Below are 19,829 nucleotides of genomic sequence, written 5' to 3' on the forward strand. Positions count from 1 at the left end.
TTACTCTAAATTACCAAGAAGCCACTCTTGGCTTCAAAAATGGATTATAGTTAGCTAAAATTATGTAAGTAAAAGACACAGCATCAAAAAAACTCTGTGGAGGCTATTTATATGTCCATTCATTCTGATTGAATTTTGGAATGAGATTCCTATTAAGGATAATGTACAAGAAACAAAAAAAAAAAGGACCTAGCCTTCACACAAAGGCAAATAAGGTGCCCACATACTCTAAAATGCAAATCTAAAAGACATTTTACAAAGCAGGATTTGAGACACGGGCCCAAATGTATTTGGAAAGAGTTCCTTTTTTGAACTCTAATTTTTTCTTCTCATTCGTATCTTCCTTCACTAGTGCCACTTTCATTTACTTACCTCAGGTAGTTCGTCTGGAATACTTTAAAAAAAAAACTGTTTTTATTTATTTATTTATTTATTTATTGAGAAAAAGAGACAGAATGTGAGTGGGGGGATGGGGTGGGTGCAGAGAGGGGAACACAGAATCTGAAGCAGGCTCCAGTCTCTGAGCTGTCAGCACAGAGCCCCAGAGAGGGGCTTGAACTCACGAACTGTGAGATCATGACCTGAGCTGAAGTTGGATGCTTAAAGGACGGAGCCACCCAGGTGCACTCATCTTGAATACTTTTTACTTAGGTCAGTTTTATTTTATCTTCCAACACTTTATTTCAAAATCTCTTCTTCATAGTTCATATTAACTACATCAGAACATTTCATGTAACAGTATTTCTTCATTTCAGTATTTATGAATCAACTTTTGCAAGTATGCTGGAAACCATTTTTGAGGAATGAATCCATAATAAAAACAAATAAATTACTTATTCCTAATAAGAGGGTACAGGGGGATTCTTTAATGCAGAAGAGAGAACTCTAGAGAACAAGAACTATTAGTAATAGTAACTGCAAAGCTTACAAATTTACTCTTAACTTGGTGATCACAGGTCAGGAACACCTAGAGAGGTTTGAACACATTTATTTCCTTTGATGCATCCCAGACCACTTACATGAATATAGGTTCTGGACATCTGTATTTTTAAAAAGTTCCCAGAGGCATCTGGGTGATTCACTTGGTTAAGCAACCAACTCTTGATTTGGCTAAGATCATGATTTCTCTGTCCATGGGTTCAAACCCCACATCAGGTTCCACACTGATACAACACAGCCTCCTTGAGAATCTCTCCCCCCACTCTCTGCCCCTTCCCTGCTCTCTCTCTCTCCCTCTCTCTCAAAATAAATAAATAAACATTTAAAAATAAATAAATAATAAATAAAAAGAACCCAGATAAATTTAGCATACAATCAGATTAGAGAACCATTAACCATTGATTATATAAGTGACTAATAAGCAGTTTAGAGAGGATCTGTGTAATGGATATTCTTTGAGAGTTTTAGTGTTTACTTAACATATTTATTTCCTGATACTAAGCACAGATATTCAATCATATATAATTTCTTCACAGAACTCCTCAAGAAATTAAAGAAAAAATTAAGAGGAAAATGTACCAAATAATGCAGTTAAATAACTCTCACTCAATATTTGAAGTTGAATGTTACCTCTTTAAAGTTAAAGCTTAAAATATTTTGTATTTAACACAGTGTAATGATGGAAAATTAACACTATGTATTTATTGATGTTACTTTCAATATTTTCTAGCTTTAAATATACATTTGTATTATATTTTGTTGTCTCCCAATTCCTTTAAAAATAACTTTTCAATGATTCTCAGCAAAATTTTATATTTTCTAAAGAAAAAGCAAAATAATATAGAAGAAGAAAATGATGGAATACCAGTGTTCAATGCTATAAAGAAGCTACTTTAAAGTTTGAATAATTATTAAACATTTATATATATAAATTATAATATGCACACACCACCACAGGACTGCATACTTAAATGTGTGTATCTGTATGTATATCTATATTTGTATGTCTATGTTTAACTCCTTTCTAAGTTTCATCAATAAAATCTGTTTCAAATGAGGATCCTCCTAAAAATTCCTCACATTGATGAACATATTAATTTTCATAATATATTCAGAGATTGAATTATCCTCTTGATAATTCAAAGATAGCTGGACTTAAAGGCATAACATTCTAGAGAAAAGAAGCACTAACTTTTAGCTTTCTTCTCATTCCTCTTGGAGCACTGTTTTTCTGTTACCTTTAGCTACTTGATCTTTTCACACATTTGGAGGAAATATGTTATTATCAAAAACCTTACCCCTGAGCAGAAGCACACAAATAGGAAATTCTAATTTATTTGTCCTGATTGCAGCACAAAATTAGCATGCTCTAAGAGTGACTATAACTTTGAAGATTCCTACTCACCACAACTTTATGCCATTATGCCCCTGCATCACTTTTCTCTTAAACTCTTTGCCTAGCCTCTAGAGCCGTGTTTCTCAGACCTCACAGATCATTAAAATATATACCTGCATTTGTGAATATTTTCCTACTAAGTATTTTGAAAGGAAGTGAGAAAAAAATCACTTGTTAAGCTTCCATGAATGGGTATGATTCAATAAATTCAAAGAGTTACCTTTGAACACTGCTGCATTCAGACTTGTTTCTAGATGATGTACTATGACCCCCATGGATTTTCATCACACTTTATGGTACGAAACACTCATATTCAGACTGAGAAAGCCTAGTCTGAGTTAATTTCCAAGTTTCACTTTCTCATCTAATATAATGTATTTCCCTTCCCAAAAAGAGCCCAGTACAGTATCTGTAGGTTAGCAAAACAAAAGGGAAGCTAGTCTTGTCTTCCCTTCATAGATAGCTTCTACATTCCCTGTGGTTGGGTCAGGAGATAATTAGATCCTTTTTAACTGGTCCTAGCTTCTAGTTTATTAAATGACCACCAGCTCACCCTTTTTTCATTTAATATGGCAATTCTCTGGGCTCTTTGGAGATTTCCTTTTCCTCTAATCTTGAGGAACACACTCTACATCTTTCCATGGGGTGAAAGGGGACTATCTGCCTCTTGACTTCTGTTCTAACCAACACTCTACGCAGACTTACTGGGTGTCTGCCCAAGATGAATGGTTCATAGACATAGAACCAATGATGGGGGGTGGGGATGGAAAGAGGGAGAGAGAGAGAGAGAGAGAGAGAGAGAGAGAGAGAGAGATGGATTGAATATAAAGAATTGGCGCATATGACTGCAAAGGCTGAGAAGTCCCAGGGTCTGATGTATACAATCTAGAGACCCAGGAAGGCTAGTGTTGTAATTTTCAGTGCAAATCAAAAAACCTGAGAACCAGAAGCACCAAGGGGTATAAGTCCCAGCCCAAAGTCAGGTGAGGAACAATATTTTAGATAAGCCAGTCTGGCAGGAAAAAAGAATTCAACCTCCTTCTACCTTTTAGTTCTCATCAGGCCTTCAAAGGACTGAGTGATGTCCACCTACAATAGGATGGACTCCTTTACTCAGTCCACCAGTGCAAATGCTGATGTCTTCTGGAAACACCCTCACAGGCACACACCCCCCACCCCCCACTAATAATGCTTAACCAGAAATCTGGGCAACTCATGACTCATTCAGATCGACACAGCTACCTCTTGAGCCATCCCACAGGAAGATACACCACACCTAGAAGCACGGATAGCTGCTGTTCTGGCTCTTCTATTCAATCTGTTGTTACAGGTTGCTTAAGCCTATCTTTCCCATTTAGATTTTTTTTAAATGTAAAGTCACATGCCTGTCTCTGTGTGTCTCTGTCCACAAGATACCATTCAAATTCTCCCAACAAATTCTAGCATCTGTTCTGTGCTAGTCCTGGAAGCACTGAGCCTGTGCAGCCCATCCCCACACTTAACAGTATGACAGGGAATTAACCACACACAAAAACTCTTTTCAAAGAATGATAAGGGCACCTGGGTGGCTCAGTTGGTTGAGTGTCCTACCCTTGATTTCAGCTCAGGTCATGATCCCCTGGTTGTGGGATCTAACCCCACATCCAGCTCTGCCTGAACATGGAGCCTGCTTAAGATTCTCTCTCTCCCTGTCTCCCTCTGCCCCACTCCCCATCTTGCTCTCTCTTAATAAATACATAAATACACAAAAGTAAAGAATGATGAATCACAACATTACTTTGGTCAGGTCCTGAATAGGTAAGTCAGCCAGCTTTATGTAGACTATATGGATATTTCTTGCTTAATTATTTGTTTTAGTTATTTTTTAACACTTTTAACACTTTTTTTAACACTTCATTTTCTGCAAGACTCTGAAATGGTAGAAATCATCCATTTAGGACTATCTCTACTATAAAAAAGTACATTATAATAAATTCCAATTTTTGGTAGGTAATTACTTTAGTGATGATGTGTTTTTATATCACTAAAACCTGAAAATTGACATACTGGAAGTCTCTAAAGACTTAAATCATTGAACAGATATCAATAAAAAATAATTATGGTGTTTTACGAGTACATAATCATTTATAGAGAGATACATTCATAACCCAAATGCAAAATGAGTGCTCCTCTGTGAACACTACATATTGACACATACAGAACCAGTCTGCTAGTTTCCATAAATAACACAAAATCATCTCTGTCTTTGTTTTTGAGGGGTGAGGAGTTCAAACTATGGAATTGGCAGTATTTCACACAAAACCCTTACTACCTTTTTTCTTCTGTCCAGACTTCCTTCTCTCCTGTGACTTCTAACAGCTCTATGTGGAACCCTTTCTCCCTCAGAGGGAACTCTGAAATAGTTGTAACTTACAGAGTTAATCCTTCTTATAAAGAGGGGTATTGATAACATTTTTATAATAAATTTAAATCTTATTAAATTTTTATAATAATTTATTTTTCTACCTTAGTAATTAAGTGGTTTGTTTAGAGAAGCCACCAATTCTTCAAACATATCATTTGAAAGAAACCTAAATAATTATCATTCCAATCCCAAACACTCCCTTGAAGTAAATTTTAACTCTTGCCTCAAAAATTAAAAGCTATAACATGACAAGGAGTTTAGTAGGAGAGAGAGACTGTAAATTGATTATACTAACCGGAGAATATGTTCTATAAATGTGAACTAAGTTTTCTTGACATGGAAATAAAATATTAGAAGGGAAATTCTATAACTGAAAATAATAAACCTTATCAGCAATGTCTAAAATTTGTTTGGGGAAGGAAAAGAAAAGATGCTGAAAAAGTGAAACTGTTCTAAGATTTCATCTCACTGGAGGCAAGTGGGACAGAGAGGCGAAGCAGAGTGGAATTAGCATCTTGGTGAGGGAAGCTAGTTTTTCATGATACTCATTTTGGAACTCTGGTTATATGACCTTGTCTTATTTATTCATTTATTTATTTATTTTAAAATTTTATTTTTAATGTTTGTTTTTTTTGGAGAGAGAGATAGAGCATGAGCAGGGGTAGGGCAGAGAGCAGGAGAGAGAGAATCTGAAGGAGGCTCCAGGATCTGAGGCATCAGCACAGAGCCTGATGAGGAGCTCAAACCCATGAACAGTGAGATCCTGACTGGAGTCGAAATCAGATACTTAACCAACTGATCCACCCAGGTGCCCCATTTATTAATTTTTTTATTATAGCTCATGTAGGACCTTAATGGACTGCCCATCTATTTCTGCACTGGGTATTATATGTTGATCAGTGACTGCAAGCCATCCTTAAGGACTAAACTATTTTGGTTTTGTCCTTAACCATGATACCTATTCCATTAGTAGCATTCTTATTTCTTTTGGCAATTAAGTATTGCTACTGGCCTCTGTTGCCCCGAGATTTCAATTGTAATGAGAAAACTAGGTTCAGGTACTGGCCTTTCTGCTTATATCCCAGGCCCTCAGAGGACCATCATTTAGCATCTTTCAAGATCGAGGGTGCTCTTCTCACGAATGTATGTCCCAGGTCCTGGTGAAGGGACTGCACTACAGGCATTCTCAAGCTCATGGATAAGGGATGAGTAAAGAGGTTATACAAAAATAATCCATTTCAATATTTCTAAGTGTTTAAAGCCCTTCTTTACATTATAATATAAAGTTCTGAACATCTCAACTTTGTTTAATTTAGAACACCATTGATGATATATGCCAGTTATGAAAGTCAGCAGGAATTAGAACCATTCATAGCTACTCAAGATGGTTGACTTCAAAGACTTAAGTGAAACCATACTGGAAAATTTAGAACAATCTACAGTTGTTTTTCTCTCCCTGGTCTTGCTCTAATTGCATTCATTTCTATGTATATTTCCAAAATCAAGGCAGATATTAAATAAGGAAACCCTTACAATTCTATTTGATATATAAGTTGTTCTGGATTTGATTGTGCAGCTGGCTCTCAGAATCTAAAGGAAATGAGTACTAGGAAATATGGTGTTATGAGGATTTACTTCTCCTTGGAAGGCAATCACCTTAGGGAATGTCATTACAGATTTAAAGAAGACAAAGCAACTTTGAGAGATAGGAGATGATAGGAGGTCCCAAAAGATTAGGGAATCCTTTGAGTACCTACATTTTCTCATTTTCCACATTGCAATCTTATGATTCACTTTCTTACCAAAAAATCCTTGATTTTCATATATAGACCTCATGAAATTCTGAATTCAAGTGCTGCAAATCAGCAGCCCAAAGGTTCCTACCATAATGTGATTTTCAGCTATAATATCTCTAAGTTAAATGATATGCACATATTTATTTTAAGGAAGACTGAGTTTGCTGAAACTACAATCTGTATCTGAACTTAACATGTCTTTTAAATGCCTCAGCACTATTTGAAACATCTGATCAACCCAGTAGTCCATATATATTTCTTGTACCCTTCATAGTGGTCTCTGCTAGCTGCCACTAAACCTTGGTTTCAATAAGGAAAGTGAAAATTTCCTGTATAGTCATTGTAGTCAAGGACTACTGATTTCCCATATTTCAATATTGTCTCAATCAGTTGGGCTACATAACAAAATACCTCAGACTGGGTATCTTATGAACAACAGAAATTCATTTCCCAGAGTGCTGGAAGCTGGAAGTCTGAGATCAGAGTGCCAGCATGTTCTGGGAAAGGCCTGCTTCTGGGCCCTTGTAACTTCACAGGGCAGAAGAGTTTATATATAGGTATCTCTCCCTGCCTCCTTATAAAGGGAGTAATCCTACTCAGGAGGGCTCCACCCTCATGGTGTAATCACCATAAAGATCTCCCGTCCTAATATCATCACATTAGGCATTAAGATTTTAACATATAAATTTTGGGAGGACACACTCACTCAATCATAGTAAGTATAAATTGTATTCTTACTGCCTTCAGTCCAAACCAGTTGAGAAAATTAATCCCAAATTCCCATTTCTTGCAGGGTTCTTTGTACCTGTTTCTCATTATAGAACAGAATTGTGAAATATAAGTCACGAAACCCCTTTAGGCTAGTTTTAACAAGAAATAAATTTAAGAATAACAAGTAGTTAGTATATCTCTAGAAAAGATAGGGATTCAGAGTACAAAGATACATAACCAGGGTACATGTAACTACTGAGAGGTCTTTCAAACTGAAGACTATAATCTCACTGAGTCTAAGCATCTATGAAATTATAGGATTGTATTGTGGATCTTTTCTGCCACAGTTGAAAAAACTGAGCCCATCAGCCTTTTAAAATCAGTCTTTCTATAAGAAGCCATTACTCATTTTTGTTGCTGTTCTTCATTACAACTTTATTTACAATACCAAGATATGGAAATAATTGATAGATGAATGGATAAAGAAGATGTGATACATATGTACAGTTGGCCCTTGAATTAACATGGGGGTTAGGGGCACTGATTCCCTCCACAGTCACAAATCTGTATAGAACATTTTTGAGTTCCTCACAATTTTACTAATAACCTACCATTGACCAGAGGCCTTACCAATAACATAAGTAGTTGATTGACACATATTTTGTATGTTATATGTATTATATACTGTATTCTTATAATATATAAGCTAGGGCTTTATTGTAAGCCATTACTCATATTAACTACTTCTAAACCTCATTCTTTGAACATATGTCTGGTTAGTAGACTCCAAGTTACCCAGATGGTTTCTAGATACAAGAGAAGGTGAGAAGGAAACTCCTTAAATATTGTCAACCCTATTTACAGAAAAATACAGTAAGCATTATTATAATTGGAAAAATCACTAATATCATGGAAGTTAAATATAAGTAACTGGGCAGAGATAAACACTTTTGTCATACTTTAATGAAATTTTAGTGGAGTATTAGAATTTTATTTGCCATAATTAAAATTCCAGTTTGATTTCAAACAATCAAATTTAATGAGGTAAGTAAATGAAAGACTTAGTGTAAACATTGGGAAAGAAGACATGAAATGTTTTGTATTTTAATTGTGGCTATCATGATCATATATCTAGAAAACACAAACAACACCAGTAGAAATTGCCACAATTAATAATAGAATGTTTTGAAGTAGACATAGATACAAGATAATTTTGTAAAATGTTGTTTGTAGAATGTGGATGGAAAGGTCATTTTGGAGAGGTATCAGATGGAAATGAAAACTTGTTATTAGAAAATAGGGATCTTTTTCATAAAGTATCTACAAACTTGTCTGAATTGTTTTCCTGTTCTAGTGTTTTATGGGAGGTAGAAATGGCTAGTCATGAAACTGTATATGCAACTGAGGAGGGTTCTAAGCAAACTGTTGAAGGAATAGCTTGGTTTCTCTTGACTGCTTATAGCAAAACATGAGAAAAAAGAAATGAATTGAAAAAAATTAAGTAAAAAAGGAAGAAGAATTTAAAGGTTTGGGGAATTCTCAGTATATCCACATTGCAAGAAAACAGAAAGTGTTGTTAGAAGAGGTGCTAAGGATGTGGCTAGATAATCATTTGATAAGGAGACTCATATGTTTGTCAATCAAGGACCTAATCAGCTGCTGATTTTAACTGAAGGAGATGGACACTAGACAAAATGAAAGACGGCTGTCAGATTTATTAGATTTTCCAGAATCTGTTGGCTATAAATGTGCTCTATTCTTCAAGACAGAGGAAGAATGCTCTGGAAAGGTAATCCTTCTTGGTTTCAAATGGGAGGCATCACCTTGGTTTCAATAAACCAGGAAGCAGCAGCCTGCAATCCTTAAGGGTGGGATTGTCCAGGAATCTTCAGGGTGAGAGGAGGCTAAGAGGGGAGCCTTACACCCTCCACTCCTCACCCTCCCTCGTTTTTATTTTGCTCCCGTCCCCTCCATGAAGCCATGTGTGGCAGAGCAGCAGGGGCATGGCCACTGCCCAGCAAAGGTGGGACTGGCACTCCACTAGGTCAGGAAGGCAAAACATTGAGCATTGTTCTCAAGCCTCAAGAACTGAAGATATTTACCTTACTTGTTTTTTGGACTTGCTTCAGAAACTATCATCCTTTTTTTCCCTTTTTTCTTCTTCTTCTTTTTTTTTTTTTAATTTATTTTTTCTGGAGTGGAAATGTCTGTCCTATGCCTGACCCATCATTGTACTTTGGAAGTACATAACTTGTCTGGTTTTACAGGTTCACAGCTAGAGAGGAGTATTGTCTCAGGATGAGTCACACCTTCAGTCTCACTGGTATCTGATTTAAATGTTAAGATGAGACTTTGGAATTTAGACTTTAGAATTGATGCTGGAATGAGTTAAGACTTTGAGGCCATTGGGATGGAATGAGTGTATTTTGCATTTGAGAGGAGCGTGAGTTTGTGGGGGACCAGGAACTGAACTGGATGGGCTGCCATGTGGGCACAGTGAGAAGATGGGTATCTGCAAACCAGGAAGAGAGCTCTCACCAGGACCAGATTCTGCCAGCATCTTGATCTTGTACTTCTCAGCCTGCAGAACCGGGGAAAAGTAAACGCTGTTGTCTGAAACACCCAATGTATTTTGTTAGCGCAGCCAAAGCAGAATAATATAGGAGGAAACTGAAAAGTTATAAAACAAATGTGGGAATGAATCAACTCTAATAAAATTTTTATAAATTGTATGTCAAAGTATACCAAAGAGAAACAATAGATGCTTAACAGAATTGTAAAAACTACTTGAAGGCACAGGGTAATATTGGTATTACTCAAAACTTTTCTGATATGTTAAGAAGGGGATAAGTTGGGGCACCTGGGTGGCTCAGTCGGTTAAGTGTTCGACTTTGATTCAGGTCATGATCTCATGGTTTGTGGATTCAACCCCAGCGTTGGACTCTGTGCTGACAGCTCAGAGCCTGGAATCTGCTTCAGATTCTGTGTCTCCCTCTTCCCACCCCTCCCCCATTCATGCTTTGTTTCTCTCTGTCTCAATAATAAATAAATATCAAAAAAAAAAAGGACAAGTCAAACAACCTAATACAGTAATGGGGAAAACAGAAACAAGTAATTTTCAGAAAAACAGTTCAGGTTGTCAAAAACATGAGAAAAGGACAAAGAAAAGACACAATAAAGGGAGGTTGGGGTACAAGGGAGAGAGAAAAAAATGTTCAAACACATTAGTTATAATGAGAATGCAAATTAAAGTAATAATCTAATGACACAGTACATACTAGACTCAAATGTTTATGAAAAACGATATCATTCCCTGAGAGTGGATATGTTGAGAAAACAGATACATTTGATTTTTGAAAGAAGAATCCTTGTAGCCTTTATGGGAAGCAATTTGGAAACATTTAACAGAATCACAAATACACCTACCCTTTGACCCAGCAATCCCATTCATGCAAATCTATTCCCCAGATTTTTATGAAGTTGTTTCACAACAGTAAGGTCCTTATCGGTAGTGTATATTCCTATGGTTGTGGCTCACATCATAAGAATTGCCAAATACACTGATATCACTCAGAATAAAAACACCAGAGCCTAAGGATGTATGTACAAAGGTCTTTATTGCAGTATGACTGATAGTGGCAGGAAAATAAAAAGGGAAGTCACTGAGCCCGCATCCATAGCAGAACGGTTAATGAGTCAGGATATACATAAGATGTAGTGTACTACATTGAAATTAATAGTAGTGAGTTACAGACACAAATGTAGGGAAATTTACGTGTGGATTTTTTTTGCCTGAGATAAAGCAAGATCTTGAAGTGTATGGATGTTGTAATGGTTTTCAAAGGAAACCGTTCCTAAGTAAAACATTAAATATGTGTGTAGATATGTTTAGTTATATGGGTGCATGTGAATACGCACATGTGTGAGAGAGAGGGAGACAAATGGGGGGGAGTATATATATATGACCACAGAGAAAAATTCAGATGAATATATGGAGGAATAGCAACATGAATTATGGGAGAAGCAAGCTGAAGGGGAAAATATATTAAAAAATTGAACTACAAGGGTCAGTATGATGATAATCACATATATAGTTACAAAAAATTATAAATATGTATTTGTGTGTTTTGTGTGGGTTTTTTTTAAAGAGCTGTCTTTCAGAGAGGAGAGCTAATTTCAAGGTACTAAGAAATAAATAGGCAACGATCTGGGGATAGTATATGAAAACTATTTTTAGCAAAAAGTTTGACAAAGGAAACATTTGGAGTGGTGAGTTGAGAGAGCATTAAGTTCAAAACATGTCATTTATGTTATAGGAGTGATTTGAGGTTATATTTTTATTTAGAAAGAAATAAAACTATTTGATAAAAAGGATAAAGGTAAGACTACAAAATGTAGAAAAACAAGATTTATACACACACACACACACACACACAGAAGAAAATGGCTTTTGGAACACTTTTAGGAATCAAAAAGGTAGAGATTCCTTTCTACTGGATATGAAAGTAATAGAAGAGAAAAAGAGTGAAAATGAGGAAATATATTTGAGTGAATAGGAAAAGTAGGGAGGGGCAGTCTCATGACTTTCTGCTGTTTCCTTCAACACAAAAGCTGAATAGGAGTGATGGTTTTTGTTTTTTATTTGTTTATTTTCATTGTCCAAGGATGAAGATACTGGTGAGATAGGCACATTAGACATATTGATGAGTAACTATGATTATTTAACTTTGATCTCAGGCTTTGACCCCCTGCTTGACTGACCCTGTGTGGGATCAGCAACAGAGAGAGATATTAGGATGAGACTCCACCCTATCTAACCTAGAATTATGATCCCAGCAATGAAAACAAAGCCGGCCATTGTTCAAACTTACAAACATTGTTCGGATTGTAATATCTGAATATCCATTTCATATATGGATTTTGGTTACAGTAAAAAAGAAAACCCTCTCAGTCTACATTATATATTGAAATTCTGTCATTCAGTTGAAGTCTAGATGTATATTTATTATCAAAGCAGTAAAATGTTGTAGTAATTAATTGTGACTTCAATCACAGATAATCCTGTGGACCAAAACTGTTAGTAATGAACTTAAAAGAAATTGAAAATATAAAAATAGGCTGAAGATTTATACAAATATTGGGAATGCACACATTAGCTCCATAACCCTGGGAAGGACATGTGATTCTTGTAGAAGCTAGAATATTAATTGGATCATATACTTTTGTCAATGTGGGAATTGCTATGTGAGTATTACTACCATTAAAGAAAATAGCCTTTCCTTAAATCAGATGCTATGAAAGAGAAAGGACGTTTTACTGCTTTATGATAATATTACCATGAGCTGTATTCTGTCTGGGTTGAACGAACCAAACACATAATGTGTTTCACAACTGACCTCCTGTGAAAGAATGCACTTATTTAGCATTGCAAATATTCAGTATAGGAAAGAGAGAGACAATCCAATAGTTAATTGATCTATAAATTGATTGCATTTCTATTATATTAAAATGTTTAAAAATAATCAACTACTACAATGTTAATAACATTAATAATTGTTATCTTTTGTGTAACACCAAATTTATTCTTCAGTCTGAGTTCATTGTATGCTGATAATTTTTGTCTTCTGCTTGAGTTTCATATGAAGAATAATTCTGACACTCATCTATTATTAACCAATGAAAATGTACACTTCTAAGTACATTTATTTATTTTATATCAACAAATAAGTTAGGTGAACTAGCAATGGGTAGAATGTGTTACTCACTATTTTTTTCTTGAAACTTCTTCCATTTCTAGGAGGAATGAAGATGAAATTAAGGGAAAGGACTGAAAACTAATGTGAATGTGGATGGGATTTTACACAAGAGCTATTCCAGGGAAGGCAGAATATGTCAATAAACATTGATGAAATGATGTTTACTAACCAAAAACAAATAAAACACATCTAGCCATGCCTAGCAGGGATTTTTATGGATGTGTTCACTGTGAACATGTAATCAGCAAATAACCCCAAATCATTATTTTATGTCTTTATGAGGGCATGTGTTTATTTGTTTTTGTAAGATTACATAACATATAGAAAAGAAAGGCATAGGGGCTCCTGGGTGGCTCAGTCGGTTGAGTGTCCGGCTTAGGCTCAGTTCATGATCTCACAGTTTGTGGGTCCGAGCCCCGCGTCGGGCTCTGTGCCGACAGCTAGCTCAGATCCTGGAGCCTGCTTCAGATTCTGTGTCTCCCTCTCTCTCTGACCCTCCCCTGCTCAAGCTGTCTCTCTTTCTCTCATAAATAAATAAAAAACACTAAAAAATTTAAAACAAAGAAAATATACAAGAAAATAATTAATAAGAAAGAAAAAAAGAAAAGAAAATACTGCTTGCATACAAAACACCAGAGAAAACATAAATGTACATTTATGGCAGTGTTTTCAAAGTAAGTGCAGTTGCCATGAAGATTTTCCCTATGAAAATTGTATGACTTTCTATGTTTCCTATATTCATTAAATCCCATCCTCTTACAGTTTGTTTATTCTCATCACTACTTTGGATGCCCAGTGTGTTGAATTTTATAAGTAACATAGTTATCTGTGTATAACTTCTACTGCATTTTATGTACACACTTCTATGTGTCCTACTGTGGTATTTAGAGTTTAAAATGAGTATGCTCTTATTCTACTGTACCAATGAATAGGTCTTAACTCAACATCTCCATTTGCATTTCATATTCTTAAGATTTTTCAGCTTCATTCAAAGTTTGAAATGTCTTGTAGTCTTCATGATTCTAGTGGGATATCTGGTAATCCCATACAGGGGCGTGGGCTGTGGTGAAAAGCAGGCAATTGTTTGGACAACAGATGATCAAAATTACTTCTTAGCCAACTAGGAAGAAGATTTCAAATAATTGCCCTGACTATAAATAAATGAATAAATACATTAATTATAATGATAATATTATACTGTATTTCACAATATGCTTTCACTTGACCCTTTGTGAAAATAAAGGAATATGGCTTTAATTATTTATTTATTTCTTCAACAAATCAGTATGTTATTTCCTATAGAATCAAGGAGAAATATAAGGCCTCTCATCTTCAAGAATGTCCCTCAAATGAAATAATAATAATAATAATAATAATAGGTATAAACACTGTTAACAGTCTGTAGAAATACTATGGTAAGCTTACAAAAAACCTAAGACTCTAGGAAGGATAATGAAACAAGAAAACATTTGGGAAAATATGACTGATATCTGCTAAGTGAATAAGGGAGAAAGAAATGTATTTCAATCAGGTATAACAAAAGCATCTGCACAAAAAATGTGAGACATTCCAAAACATGCAGAGAATTTGCATGATCAGAATTTAATTGGTACTGAAAATGGAGTAAATGAGACTAGAAACAAGGAGTAGTGAGACCGTGAAGACTGCTATGTTCAAGAAAAGCAGTTAGAATTTAAGAACGTTTTATAGGCTGACTTCTTCTTCTAAACTCTGAACATATTTTTAAAACAATCATCTAATGAATGGATAAAATATTTAAATTATGAGTATCAGGAAAAACTGATTCATATGGCCATAATGAATTCATATGGCCGTTTTCAGCAGATAAATTATATTAAATTTAAAATGTTATTTTGCTCCAATTTGGTCAGAATCTTCCATTGAGTAGTTGCTTGAATCTTGGATTAACTAAAGAGTAATTCATCTAGGCCAGAACTTCAGACTAGCACCTCTCTATCCTTTTAAAGGGAAACTCTGTTTTTTTTTTTTTTTCCATATTGGAGACGATTAGTTTACTTTGATCTCATAACCTTTACTTTGAAAAACAAAAGTTGCTATTCTGCATATTTTAATCGAAGAGTCACAGTCAAATAAATTACTTCTTCTGTCATGAAAGCTAGTAAAATTCCACTGTAGTGTGTTTAAAGGACTCAAAGATATAAGTAAGATAAATCTTCATGAAAAGATAGGTGCCAACGTGAAGAAATTGTATGATATATGTTAATTTATTTGTCATTAAAATTTTAATAGTTTTGGTATAGAATGTAAATTAGCATGAGTTGCATTGACATTTTGCTTTAATTTTCTCAAATCAGTTTGGTTTTATTAGGAGCTAACATGCTGCCCAACAATCTTTGTGGACTAATAAGGATGATAGCTTTTAGAACAGCTTTCAGTATAAAAATAATGTTGCCATCCATTCTAATTAAGATGCCCTGTATTGGGAAAAAAGATAGAAATTGCCTTGTTTTAAAAAAAACCTTATTCTAAAATTTTCTTCCCCCTCTCATTAGTAGAAAAATACAGGTATGATTAGGTTTTTATGTTCATAATGAAATTAGATATAATGTAGAAAAATAAAATTATGCATTAAAAATAATTGGAAACTAAAGAGAACATGCAGTTCTCTCACACACAAAATGTTTAGATCAATTGTTTAGAATCTAATTTAATTATCTTATAAAATGAGTCAAGTGGGATACGAAGTTTTAATCTAATGCTGAGCAAGACCTTCTGAGTTGCTATTATACACTTGTTTTGACTTATTTCCCAGAGATGGGAACTATCTGACCCTGACACAATCCCTTGTTATTGGATCATGTTGTGTATAATTCTACTTCTTTCTTTTTTTATTACAGTCATCATATTATAAGCTAATATGATGATATTGAACATATGGGGTCTAGATGAAAGAAATAAATACATGTCATATTTTAGCTGATATTATAAAAGGGAGTTTGTGAGCCTTTCTCCAGCTATATGAGTGTTTACAAGTTAGCAACAGCATGCAATTTCATTGGATTGTTACAAAAAATTCTAAATTAGTTGCCTGGGAACTGGTTGGCCATGTCCCAGGTAGCAAATGCAGTGAGAGTGCATTTTTGCCATCTCAGATGAAGGGGAAATCTTCAGAAAATTTCCAATTGATTCCACTGAAATGTTAAAGACACAGTAGCATAATATTCTTAATTAGTCAAACATTTGCTTCTTAATATTTTTGGTTAGTGGCACAATGTCTCTTGTGTTTTAGGCAATAAGTTCAGCCTGATTTTCAATCGGTTTATATACTTCAATCCATGCATCTACCCTATTGCTTCTCTGTGCCGTTTTTTCCCTGAAATTTATATTCTGTATGAGTACTTCCCCTCAACTCCCAAAGCTTAACTAGGCAAACATTACTTCTTACTGCTGTCTTGTCTTCTTTATCTTTGGAATCTTTCTGTTTCTTCTGTAGTCACTCTTGCCCTCAATTTCCCCTGTATCTCATCTATTTTAATAAGCTTACTTCTATCCCATTCCTTTTCTTGCCTTAATATATGATAACATTAGGCTATCTATAGTCAGATAAAGACCAGATTTTGTTTTAATATCATTTGTTCAACTGCTTTGGGCTACATATTGACAGGGAGAAGATTGTAGATCTTGGCGTTCAAGGCAAATGAGTGAAATAATGTAAAAATAAGTCATTACTTTGAGCCTGACTCATCAAACAGCTTAAAGGGTATTAGAAGAATTAAAATTAATGAGCATTTTCTTGTTTTCCTACAAAGACACCTGAAAAGTCCTCAACTGTTATGTATTACATTCAAAATCTTCAAAGCTAAATTTCTGGCTGCTTAGCGGGTGGCTGAGTGTTTAATAGTGAGGTTGAGGATAAGTAAGAGAATTTTTGTGATGGTTGACATCTGTGAAGTACTATGGGTCACTATATTCTTTAAATTGAACATCTATATAGCAGTTGATGAAGTTTCACTCCCTTGGGGGTAACTCAGAAGTGACTATAAGGAAGTCTCATACATCATTTATACTAGGTCTGAAACCTCAGGACGTTCTACCGGTCCACGTTGTTCTTGTCCCAGCGATCAGATCCAGGTGAGTCAGTAACCCCGCTGACTCCCTGACCTGACCCAACCCTCTCAGCAGCTCCCTTGTCACCCAGCTATACATGGCTGGAAAAAATTAGAGAGAACACTGACCATGGTGACCCGCCAGGAGTGCTGTGGGGCAAAGGCCATACTAAAATACCAAAGCAACTGCAAGATATGAATAAATTAGAAAGGGTTCAGAGGACAGACACAAAAATGATGAAGCATTTTAAAAACAGACTTCTGTACAAAGACTAAAGGGATTTAAATTATTTAGCCTTGAGGAGTGAAGGCTGAGGATAAATAGAATAATAATTTTCAAATAGTGTGAGACAAGTGTTCTTTGTTTAGCTCCATTGCAATCAAGAGTATATAATTTAACATCAGGGATAAATTAGAAAATCTGGAAAAATCTCCTCCCTTGGAAAGAAGCACCTGACTACTACAGACACTTTAAATGTGATCTTTTGTAGTAGCTGGAAAGTGGAATAAAAATGTCATCTCCACGGGTATACCCCAGTTAACGTACTCCAGAAGTTCAAAGAGATTAAGTCTGAGTCTCCAAGCTTATGTGTATGGTTACACTGTGGAGCACAGACATCTAAAACACTGGCCCCATCACAAGTGATATCGTAAATGCCGGGGTGCCTGAGCTGAGAAAGTTTACACTTAATTATGCAGTTAGAAAAATGGACCAAGCCTGGAAGCATTAACGAGATGACTGTGTTTAGCTAGTTATTAATGATGTATTAAAATATTTTGGAAATACAAAATGAAATAGAAAAAGATTACCATGATTAGTACTTTTAGTTACATAAAAATATATTTGGGATCTAAGTTATTTAAATATGTAAAACGCTAATGAAGCAACATCTGAAGTGCAGGTGAGACCTGCAATCTGCTCTCATTTGGGGGAACATATGCTTTTGGGTGGACCAGTGTTATCAAGGCTAATGGCTCCTTGCTATTGCTCTTTGTTCCAGCTTTGCTTTTCACTCCTCACTTGTAGGACAGCTTAAACGGTTGACTTGTTTAAAGTGCTTAATTACTCATGTGGTGGCTATTACCAGTACAAACTGTCTACAGGATACACAGACAGCTATTGTGTCCCAGCTGATGTTACAATACTAAATGGGACCTGATTACTGTACATTGCTTTTCAATGCTGTTAATTTGCATGTTTGAATAAGTCTGTTGGGACTCCATTTTACAGCTATTGCTTCGTGTACGATGCTTGGGATCACTTTGGGAAACAGTATGTGATTGGCTTTTTCTATTCATCAGAATAGAGGGTTTGGAGCTGCTGACACCATGGCCATTATGCATTGCACCTATGGGTTTTGTGGCCCATTACATACTGGATTGCTGCACTTGCTTTTTCTTTTTCTTTCTCTTTTCCCTTTGGTGTTTAATTTCTGCTTATTATTAAATATTCTTCTCAAATGTGGAAGCCACCATTAGTATATGATTGTTAATTGGGAAACATAGAAGTATATTAAGAAAAAAAATTAAGATAGTCACAGGATTAAGATATTCTAGGATTCATTTTGTAAATGTTAATAGAACTGATTTCATAAATGTTAATGGAAATGCACGTATCTTTTCTTAAAAACTATGTAAGCAAATGTTTTGGGTTGTTTTAACTCAATGACTATTCAGTCCGTTTAGACTCTATAGAAATTTGATAAGTTATACACTGCAAAAAAATTTTAAACATTTGCTGGTCAGTTAACCAAAAAAATTAAAAGTTAATTTAACATCCGAACTTATTTCAAATATAAAAATCAGTATGAATTTAATGTGTCATGATGTACATTAAACGTCCAGGTAAAACCAGCTTCCCATGTTTTCTGTGCTAGAGAACTTGCCTGGCTCTCACACATATATGAAAGATTAATATTGCTTGTGAACAAATAGCTCCATACCTTGCACATACTGTTGTGAATCAACAATAATCTTGATGTCGTTGATATCAAGATAACCTTTAAATTATTTTTCTTATTTATTTCACAATTGGACTTTATTTGATTTTTCTGTGAGATTGATAATGGCAAGATGATTTCAAATTTTATGACACTCTTTCTAGGATTGTGACTCAGAGTAAGATTGTTTTCTGGGCTCATTGGGAAAGAATTTGATTGGTGAGACAGGTGCCAAAAGAGGGAGTCCATAATACATTATTTCATGTCTCTGTCCTTGAACTTGTAAAATTACCACTTTTGATTTTTTTTTACTTTCCTATTAGTCATTAATTATTTAAGTTAGAGGAAACAATTATGGGAAGAAGGGATTTGTTGGAGAAGGGAGAAAGAATAAGTTGCCTGAGAAAATATCAATATTTATGCATAAAATATCTGAAAATAATTTACTAGCTAATAGGGAATTTGAGAGGATGAGTTGAGTTGAAAGACCTCTCTAGGACCATTAAAACTGACCCTCTCTGGTTGTCTCATGGGCTCCGTAAGAACTGAAGACAGGGCCCAAAGGAATGCTTTGTACTCTCACTGTAATGTGTATTTGGCCGGGTAACATTAACAAAAATTAATAATGAACTGTACTATACCATAACAAAATGAATGAAGCCTAGGTCAGCTGATTAAGTAACCAATTTTTTGCTCTGAAAATACTTGTATTAGGATAGAAGAAATAATGACAGAAGATAGAACACTTGCTTAATTAGCTAGAGCTTTAGGGTAGTAATCACACACACACACACACACA

This window comes from Suricata suricatta, chromosome 4 (assembly GCF_006229205.1).
Source record: "Suricata suricatta isolate VVHF042 chromosome 4, meerkat_22Aug2017_6uvM2_HiC, whole genome shotgun sequence".
NCBI classification, from domain to species: Eukaryota; Metazoa; Chordata; class Mammalia; order Carnivora; family Herpestidae; genus Suricata; species Suricata suricatta.